General features: G+C 46.9%; 1 long non-coding RNA gene across 1 annotated transcript; it reads left to right on the top strand.

Moving 5' to 3' along the window:
• Window positions 1–201: 201 nt before the first annotated feature.
• Window positions 202–4,545, top strand: LOC120894900. Its single transcript, XR_005738258.1, has 3 exons — window positions 202–876; window positions 973–4,464; window positions 4,531–4,545. It is a non-coding gene; the product is annotated as an uncharacterized LOC120894900 (long non-coding RNA).
• The last annotated feature ends 6,214 nt before the right edge of the window (window positions 4,546–10,759 follow it).

The raw sequence follows: 10,759 nt of genomic DNA, 5'->3' as shown, positions 1-10,759 counted from the left end.
TACAATCACACTGTCATATCAATAAAAAAAAAAAGTAAACAGTCACTACTGTTTGGGTAGCGTGCCAAAACAGCTCGTCTAAACAGCGCTGACCTTCCTCCTATCTTATCTCTGGTACTGATGCGGGGATTTACCGCTTGCAGTGCATCATTCAAAGCGTGCTCGCCCTGGTTCGCTTCACCAATTGCCAGTATACATTTACAGTTCCGCGATCACTGAGACCCGAACGGGACGCCACACTTTCGCTGCTGATCCTCATTAAAATCAATCGTTCGGCAACCCACCGGGGGTTGCATCCCCAACGATGACAGCTAGTGGTTTATGTCGCAGCAAGAAGGTGGCTTTCCTAGTGGTCTGCGTTCTATGGCTAAGTTGTATCACTTCCAAAGCATTAGTGGTGAAAGCGGGCGAAGGGTGCGAGTGGCAGTACGCGTGCTGCGAGTGGGTTCAGGTGAACGGATCGTGCAAAAGCCTCTGCCCGAAGCCAACCATTGTGTGTCCGGCGGAAGAAACAAGCACCAGCGATCCGGTCAGGATACACTCGCCGAAAGTGATCGTGACCGCACCCTGCAATGAAGGCTACCGGCGTGATCATACCCAGCGGTGTCGGAAAATTTTTGAAGAACTTGTCTATTTCTGAGATCTTCTGACGGTTGAAATCTCTCCAATGTTTGAACAAATGGAACGGCTGGAAGTGTCGGTACCAAAACTATACTTCCGTTGAAGAATAACGGAGATAGTGACAACCAAACAATCCAACATCAGAGGCGTTGGACATGCTATTTGCAATAAAATCCCAACGAATCACATTATCCAACAAACACACATCGAATCGCAGTGCATCTGACACCACTAAACCAATCGGACGGAAATCGGGTAGGTAGCGGGCACTGGTGTCCAACCAAAACTAATTGAAACGATCATCATCCACTCCATTCCAACTGATGAGCTTCTTCTTGTCCAATGTTGCAGCAAAGTGTGTCCTGCGCATCGCGGCCTCACTCACCCCAGCAAGCAAAACCCATCACAGCAACGTGCAGCCTTCGGTAATCGTACATTGACCGGGAACGGTCCACTGGAACGGACAAAGCAGTGCGCGGGGATGGCGAATGATGCTGGTTTTAGTGGAATATTTAGTTACATCATAATAGCTAATACGCCCTGTAATCTTATTGGTTTTGGCAGGTTAAAGTTTCCTATGTCAACTGAGGGTTTTTGTTGTTGCTGTTGCTATTGTTGGCTACTGCTGGCTTGCTGGTTGGCTCACCCCACTCGCACCAGGAACTGATTTGTATTTAATCCGTAGCCTTAATTAGATTTCACTCCTGCCCCTTCTGTCACGCCCCCACTTCAACTGCAGCAAGGACGTGTGGGCACGTGCGGTCGACGGTTGCTTTATTCCTTCTCCTCGTTCGATAGGCAATCGATACCAAATCCGTATCCACCGCGGACATATCTCTTCCTCTCTCTCTCTCTCTCTCTCTCTCTCTCTCTCTCTTTCTCTCTATCTGCCCCCGTTTTGCTCTATGTTTGATGCTCCTCTTTCACTCGCTGAACCCAACGACAGGCGCTCACCCAATACCCACGGACCCGGCCACGGCAATAAGATTCGCTACGACGCTTCGCTGCAAATGGTCCGGAATTTCCTTCCTTGTTTTGCTTCCTTCGTCAATTTCGCTTGACCGCTGCCGAGGGATCACCAGGCTACCGAGTGGAAAGCAGGGCTGTAGCGCAGTGGCACTAAAATAAAATAAAATAAACACAAAGCACTGGTTCGGCACAAAAAAAACACAACAGGGACGAGGGATGGAACGAGCTGGTTCGGTATTTCCCCCCTTCCTTCTCCTCCCCTCGCAACTAGTCCAACCCAGCACGCAGACACAGTACAAATAGAAAAATAATAATGTCCGATTCCGGATATTTATCACGTGCCATTGCCGGTGATGTGTAAATTCCCGTGTATTCCGGGATTCCTTCCGCTCTGCCCGGGACGGACGATTTTTCATCTTCAGCTAGCAAAACATGCCCACGCCACCACCAACCCTCTTGCTCAGTAGAACTGTCAGAAAGCAAATAAATTTTACAATTCCGTTCCATATCCGATCGTTCGCACACAAACAGACACACACACACTCGGTAGCTTTCTATTTGGTGCCCCGAACGGGTGCAAACGCTTCACGTTGCCCGTTTGCCTTTCGGTGGAATTGTTTTAGTTCAGTGATTTTCCTTCCTCCTTTCCCCCACCAGTGAAATCTCTTGAGACGGCAGGAAGGCACGGCACGGAGTGATTCTTCATCTTTTGCCCCAAGGCCATCGCCACTGCTAGCGGAACCGGAACCGGGCTAAAGTGGCTATTTTTCTTGACTCGTTCCGCTCCCGGTCAATGGCCAGACGATCACGCTGCCTGCCGATGCCGATGATGGCGACGGTGAGGATGATGATGATGATGATGATGACGATGGAATTTATCGAAATTGCTTGCAGGAAACAAGATCGACACCCCCTTCACTTAACCCGATGCCCAAACCAAAAAATCCGTCCACCTGTTCCGAGTATCCGAGCTTGGCAAACCTGCTGATACCGTTCTGCGGATTTTCACCCGAGAAAATTCTGTCAGATTTCCTCCCAAAACACACACACACACTCACACAATTATTCGTGCGAGAATCCCAGTAAAGGGATTGATATCCTTTTGATTTGTCGGTATCGTTTTGTTCCGGCTTGCCGACGCATTCCCAGGCTCCCGCGCTGTTGTGCAATCAAACAACGGAGAAGGGCACAAAATTGAATTCACTAACCTCCTTTACCATTTCTCCCACCAAGCGTTGGGTCGACGAGTCCGGTACAGACGAGAAGAAATAAAGCAAAAAGCATCCCGTTTGGTTCCGATATGTTATGACGGGAAGTGTAAACCCTTCAAACGGCAGCAGGCCTGTTCGATTTGACACGATAACGCATGAACCTCCCGGGACCGTGGCGGAGGGGTTTGAGGTCAGAAAAATGGGTTCGGGAAAAAAGGCACCGGGGAAAATTGGGAACATCACAATGAAGGATGCGGATATAGGAGCGTGTAAGAGAATAGTACAGGCAAAAAACAGGAAGAAGAAAAAAGAAACATCAACATGTCAAGCAGGAAAGCAGGAAAACAACCGAAATCTGATAATCCTTTTCAAATCATCCTACGTATTGTGTGCTTGTGTGCCGGGTGGGTAAGCTGGGTGGCAGCGAGGGCAGTGCTGTCGGCGTCTCGGGGCAAGTGTCATCATCGGCAAAAATGGCACAAAATCAATGTCTGTGCCGATGATTGGTCTGGCGCATTCGCGGTGACGAGTTAAGTGCGATCGTGTTATGCCGCCGTAGTCCGTTTCGCCTTATATTTCGTCCTTCGCTGCCAGCGCCACCATTCTTTCCCGGTTCTTAATGCTGAGGCGCGGGATCGAAACAAAGAAAACATTTCTGCTGGTTTATTACAATCATTTCCCCCGGGGGCGATGCACACCCGTCAGTTGCCCGTACTCGATAGACCGCGGTAGACTAGGGGCCGGTTTGCCCCCGACGGGTATAAAACACCTCCGGGGCGCAAACCTCGGCGCAAAACACAGGATCGTATGAAGTACGTGTAATTGAAATTTGAATCACTTCAAAGTTGTTTCAAGTTGACAAAAGTATGGCTAAAGCCCCGAGGCCATATTTGGGTTGGCGAAGGATAAACGTAAACTTTCGGTGACGTGTATGTGTGTGTGTGTGTGTGTGTGTGTGGAAGCAATCAACAGCAGCGTGGCTAAGCCGGTCCGTCGTGATCAAAGCAAATTGGCTTAGTTTTTGAATGCCAATGACAAGAAAAGCGGAAGATTACCATAATCATGATTCATATAGGGTAGGGTAGATTTGTTGTTTGTTTGTAGAAAAAGACTTAAAATAGGATAAAAGATGAGATTGCAATTACACATTCATCTATTGAGTTATGTTAATAGATTGTTCAATAGAATAGCAGATATGTATTTTTAGTTATTAATGGATGTTTAGTACAGAAAATTTACCTTTTAACCAAATCATAATGTAAAAATGTGGCTAAGCTAACATAATATAAAGAACTAGTTATTGAAGCATTTACTATTATTTTCTAATCAACAAAAAGGTTAATAAAACCTTTTATTAACATTTTTTAGACTTATTATGTTTGGATTTCATCTACATTATTACCAAAAAAATGAAGCGTAAAATGAATCGTCAAATCTTTTATCTCAATTTGACGTTGAGAAGACTTGATTGATGGGATAGAATAAGCCTCTTCGTGAGTTCAAGCAAAATATTAGGTAAGAAATACGCCTATCTACAGCAGACTTAAAACGCTTCTGGCTATTATTGGAATATTGTTTACCAAAGTGCAATAGAAATGAACATCTGAGTGGAGCGGTATGCAAAATTCTGCCTTCTCCAGGTCCATTTAATTAAACATCACTGGTACGTAATAATCGAATGCATTTCCCGGATCAAACTTGCGAAATTATGCTCCAATGCTCCTTCCAGCTCCACCGAAGAAACCAGTAACCATCTTCTCAAGGTCCTTTTCTACTTCTTCGCCCGACCGTACCACCACCCCAAAGCGAGCGCCCAGCACTCTCGCTAATGAATCGGAACCTCCACCCTTGATCACTCCACCCTCCACGTCCATTCCTTTACGCCCTCCAGCACTTGTCTTTCACCGTTTGCCTGCGATCGATCAAATCATCCACTTCATTGCGCGGCTGCGAGTGTGCATGAAACACTCGAATCATCAACGCACAGCTTGACTTCAATCATCCCACACCAGGTCGGGTGAAGCGCTGCCGGGTGACCGCAGCGGGACAAGTGTTACATTTTTAATGAAAAATACCATTATATACGCCGTGCCGGGGACATGGCTTGCCGGGCCTGCCCCTACACCCTACGCTCTATCAATACTAAACCACGACAGTTGGACCTTCAGCGCCACGCCACGAGCTAAAAGGGCTGACAGATGTGTGGCCAGTGGCAAGAAACTCCATTACCGGTGAGGGTGAGTGGCATTCGGGCTACCGGGTGGCAAAATATCTCATTAGTGACAAATTATCCAGCACTTGTGTTTTTTTTTATTTGGTTTATTTTTGTCTCTACTTTTTTCTGTTTTGGCCAACCAAAAACCGGCCTGATTCAATATCCTTTCCTCCGATGAGTAAGAGTGTTTTTTATTATTATTTTTTTATAGACGGGATTTTTCTTCCTGTGCCGTGTTTCGGAGGATGCACCGGGCTTCTGGGTGAAAAGTTCCATCGTTTGCACACATTCCGCTTTCCACAGTCACGCGGAGAGGGCACGCGCTCGAGAATCGAGAGGAAAAATATTGATGACCTATTAGCTCGATGGGTTTCGCTCAATCGAACGCTCAAAACAAACGCCATGAGCGAGTAGGGCGAATGGAGGAAAATTGCTATAGCCGAGCGTGAAGGAAAACAAAACCAAAAACACCTTGCGCTTATGCTCAGTTAATGCTGCATCATTTTTCATGCAACGCTAGGTCGGGTGTGGAGTGTTGCTGCTGCTGGAATTTTTCTAAATTATCTCCACCGGTACACGTGCTCAATATTAGCACGTGCGACGTTCGCAGAGCAAAGCTCGCGAGGCGCAAAACAAGCCTCAAACGCGAAAGAGAATGGAAAAAAGAAAGAATACTTTCCCTCAGGTGCACGGCATGTGCGAACGCTGGCCCTACGCCTTGAGTTTCCCTTGGCTTAATCAGGACTTTATTGAATTAATATTGACGGTTTTTAATAAACACAGCGCTGTTGCTGTTGTCATCAGGTGAATGGGACCACCGTTGGCAACGAGGGCAACAACATTGTGGAAAAACAAATTATTTCCTTTTTTGGGTATCTTATGATTTCATTAATTTCGGTGGGCGAAAACGCGTAACGGTGGAGCGAATGTTCAAACTTGCGCCCTATATTTACCATCGCAAACAATGTCACAAAATCATAGTAATTAACCTTTTTTTCAGTCGTCAAACCCTTAATTTGGCCGGTCACTGATTATGGGCTTGGAAGTTGCGATTAAAGTTGTGATTGTTTACGCACTTTATTAAATAAACACATAACACATTAACACGGTAAATTCTAACAACCATTTTCATGACCATTGCACCCCATTTGTTTTCCCTTCTTTTCTATTTCACCCCGTCAATGTTAGTTCCCCGCACGAACCTAAAAATTTAAGATTCCATCCAGCCGGTTCCTATAAATCCTAGAATCCCAGAATCGATAGTTCCCTTTTTGCCCCCCCCCCCCCTGGAAAACGGTAAGAAAGCCTCAGTCAGCCGAACTTCGCCTTGGAAAAACTCAGTTGGGAACCGCACACCCAGCGGACAGCGGGGTCAGCCCCGGGAGCAAAAGTGTCATTATCTATCTCGTTAGAGATATAATTTGCACAGCAATTAGACCAGCCGGCAGGACGGGGATGGGCATTTGTCCCCCCCTTCACAAGTGCGAGATAGCTGCCCTAGTCTGTGCCCGCGGGTGGTCCGGTCTTATCGCCCGGCGCTCAACCTCCCAAAACACACGGACACTCATACCACCCACCGGAAGCCAACGACCATCGCTCCTCTCGGGTACCATAAAACGGCAACGGAAATCATGCGCCAAGGGGTGAGGAATGAGTAAAGTGGGCATTTCGTTCGCTCCCTATCGGGCGATGGGTGACGTTTGTTTTTCAAATTTGCATACAAATTTAATTCCATTTGTTTATTTCCTCTAAATTTTATACCTCGCCTGCGTGTTGCTTTTCTTCCATCAACACCACCGTCAGCCGTTCGCTCTTCCGCTTCCACTTTGGTGGGCTCGTTTTAAAGTAGAAAACATTATCGTGTGGGGAGTGTGATAAGACGGGGACGGGGAGAGAAATGAGCTACACGGGACGATCGATATAATGTGCCGTCCTGCATAGAACTGGGCACCGGTGGCAGCGCCACTACACAACAACAACCGGCGGCTTTTTCCGTCGTAAATGTATCCCTCCGCCGTGGGATCGATAATGGGAGAGGCGCGAGGAAAACCCGGGACCAACCGAAGCCAACCAGTTACTGCCACCCATGGTCCATTAAAGCAAGCACGACAAACAAAACAAAAAAAATTGTGGAAACCGTTTGCCCCGCTTCATCCAAATCACTTTCTAATGACATCGCATGCATTTTAATGCACAAAATCAATTACACTTTTCCGTGCCACAGCTCCGTGGGGTTGGCACGGCTCATGCACGTTTTTTTTTTTTGTTGTTGTGGCTCTTAAGGGTGGAACGATGGAAGGTAGCGGGCACCTTCTGGGGCAATATTTGTTCTTTTACACTGTTGTGTCGTTTGGCGATGAGATGGCTATCTCTCTAAATGACACACAATCGACAGTCATTTGAAATCGTCGATCCATCGTTACCTACCCCCATTCGCGGGGCTCTGGCGCCTCTTTCATCCCCCCTCTCCACACTGCCTCATAGCACATCGGAACAATGGACAGAGAGTCGCTTCAGCGGCTTATCCGCTGTCCGATCTTTGGTCTTTACTTTTTTACATATTACGAATGTAGTCACTACATTTGCCATCAAATGGTGAACCCGGTACCTTGGTGACAGGGTCCGAGCACAACACCCATGTTAAGCTATCGAGTCTGATTCGTGTGGCCCGAGGGTAGCATACTAATCCGTCCCACCTTTTGCCTTGGTAAGGTTGATCTTTTCGAATGCAAACTCTGGTTGATGATGGGATGGGAAGGTTAACAGAATGCTTGAAGTGTACATTTTCACACTTATTGTGGATTAAATCTACATGACATTTTTCTTCAAGAATTGTTCTAGCAGCAACGGGAACCTTTAATTTTGTGCATTGCGCATGAAAAACAGGTTACTAGGTGTTTCGTTTTCATTTCGTGTGCTCTCTTCTCTTTACCACTTCTCATTACGCTTGCGGTACAGAATGTCGGAAAGTTCATTATTAAAGCTGATTAACAATTAAGTAATGGTAATTGCCGTTCACGTGTACCACACAGCCACAAGTCAACCTTTCCCCCCCTACACTTCCCTTCAGACCGCATGGCTCCATGCATCAGATTGTGCAAAATGCAGTTTTGCGTGCGATTCGGTACTCCACATTCGACGAGCCACCAGGGAGCTGATGGCAGTTGATGGCCACACTCACGACCAGAGTTCTAACTGTCAACAGTTTGATGCTAATGAGTTGTAAGAAAAATAAACTCACCATTTCGTCTGCTCCCTGCTTTGCCTGGTCCCTCCGAAAAGCGCACACACGCGGGCTAATGCTGAAATGCATCAAACCACACAAACTTGCGCCGCCGTGCCGCCTACCCGTCACTAATGAGCAGTCTAATTTAGACGAATTAGCTACAATTTGAGAGATTGAAAAATATTTCCAAACCAAACTACCTTTCCCCGGGCACTAACAAACACACACTCACACACATACACTCCAACCCGCCCGTCGTTCTGCCGTGCTCGATGGAGGATAATTAGGGCTCGGGCAAGCATGCAGCGACACTAACCAGTTCCGAATGTGCAGTTCCGCTTGCCATTTCTTAAACACCTGCTTGAGCGGGAACAATCAACTGTTCCGCTTCCGTTTTCAGGGTGGGGGAAAGCGCAAAGCGGGATGAAGAACTGGCAAACGTAAATGGTTTACCATTTGTTTAGAAGAAAACCTACTTACCGACACAACACACACACACACCTATTTGTGGCTCATATGTAACGGGGTAAATTGATTCCACCGTACCATTACAGCAACCGACTAGGTAAAAGACCTTTTTTGTTTTGTTTTCTGCAGAACTATTTCTTCAGAATTTCTTATCGTCCCGGCCAGGATGCAATTGTGAGAAAATGCTCGTGAAACTTAACATTCTTCGCAGCAATTCGGTGTGGTTTCTTTGCCGCGTTTCCGTGTGTTCTACTTTCTGTTTCTCGACCAACATGGTCTCAGTGTAATGCGTTCGTAAATTGATATTTGCATGCAAATAATTAATTAACCGTCGGACAGCCTTGCCTAGCCCGCCGCTCCCCAGTCGGCCGGCATGTTGTTGCTAATGGTGGTAAGCGGAAAGAACTGATTTTACACCAAACATCCTGTCCGGTGCCGGACCAACGCAGCCCAGAAGCCGTACCTGTCACTCAGTGGCGTGATGCTTTTTATATAAAAAAGGTAATCATTTTTGTACCAAAATCATCAACAAGGTTTTTTTCGGTTTAATCCAGGGGTGGTCAACCTGAGGCTTTTCCGTCGTTAAAGCAAGGTTAAAACAAGAAGCTTCAAAATGCTGCAGAAGATTAATAGTCGAGCTTAATAATAAAACGGTGTACGTTATTCAATAATAACGCTTCATTCATTCATTCATTAATAATAATAATAATAATAATAATATAGCTTTCATTGAGAAACTCATTTGTATTTTCTGAACTGTCCATCAAACCACACCATCCCAGGATGGAAGTATATTTTTAGAAGAGTCTTGAGAGATGTCATTTGCCAAAATTACTTTAAATTTCAAGCTTAACAACTGCACAACATTGTTTTAAACTACATCTAACCAAACCCAAATTGTTGATCCCTGAGCTCAGCGCGAAGCGTCTGTCGCTTTTGACAGACGTTCGTATTCCCACCCACCCAGAGGCACAATTATCCTGCCGTGTACCGCTAATCACCTTGCGGGTCAGGTTACGTCGGTGGAGTACAAATTTATAAGTGGGTTACTTTTTTAGGCCTGCTTTTTTTGCTGCTATCCTGCCAACATAAAAAAACAACCTTCATTTTTTGTTGGACTGATGTACCCCCGATTGCCGATAATAGCCGACACACGCTTCCGCCATCGTTAGGTCCGGTCGGGATTACTCTGGGGTGGGCCTCCCGGGAAATGCGATTTCAATTAGTGTTGCACAGGAACGGGGAGGCAAAAAAAACGCAACCAGCCCGACCCTAAGAACTCAACAACGCAGCCAAACAACCTACAACTCCACTCCAAACTTGTGTTGGTGTGCCGTGAGGGGGTTTCCTTTTCCAATGCGAGCAACAGGATCGGGCTAGTTTTAAAACGCTCCCTGCTGGCCGACGTGAACGGCTAATACTGTTCAGGAAAGCCGGAAGCGACTCACGACACGTGGCAACCATATGCCAAACCAATAGTGCCGTGCAAGCACCATCCATTATACCGTACAGCCTTTGCTTGCATTTGCGCCCTCTCCGGTTCACTTCTACTACTTCGGACTGGGGCGGCGGACGGGTTCAAGTGCAAAAGATTAAACTTTGATTTCCAACTTCCATTATCAGCCACCGGCGTTCGGCACGCGGCACGCGGCATTAACATATCCGGTGTTAAATAGCGACCGATAAATTGGCGGCTTTATCGGCAGACCCCTCCCTAAATGCAAACCCAACTCTTTAAGTGCAACCGCATCTTTAAGCTCACACGGTCCCGTTGTGCTTGTGGGTGGCTTTTGGTCGGTGCTGGCAATTGAAATTACCATTTCCAGCCGCCGAAGTCGGCTACGGCTGGCAGAAGGCACGCTTCTTGGACGGTGATGCAGGACCTCCGGTCCCGTGCGGTCCAGCTCAATGTTGGTGCCCGATGTCTTAATTATTGAGGTATTCCGGGCAGCTAATTCATCTGCCGATTGACATGTTGGGTGTTGTGTGTGGTCGCGCGTTCATACCTCTTCAGCGGAGATGGCCCGTACGCTAGCAGCTGGCCGCGAA

Source organism: Anopheles arabiensis, chromosome 2 (genome assembly GCF_016920715.1).
Source record: "Anopheles arabiensis isolate DONGOLA chromosome 2, AaraD3, whole genome shotgun sequence".
Taxonomy (NCBI): Eukaryota; Metazoa; Arthropoda; class Insecta; order Diptera; family Culicidae; genus Anopheles; species Anopheles arabiensis.
The sequence above is the reverse complement of the archived record's forward strand: the minus strand, read 5'-3'. Positions and strand labels throughout refer to the sequence as shown.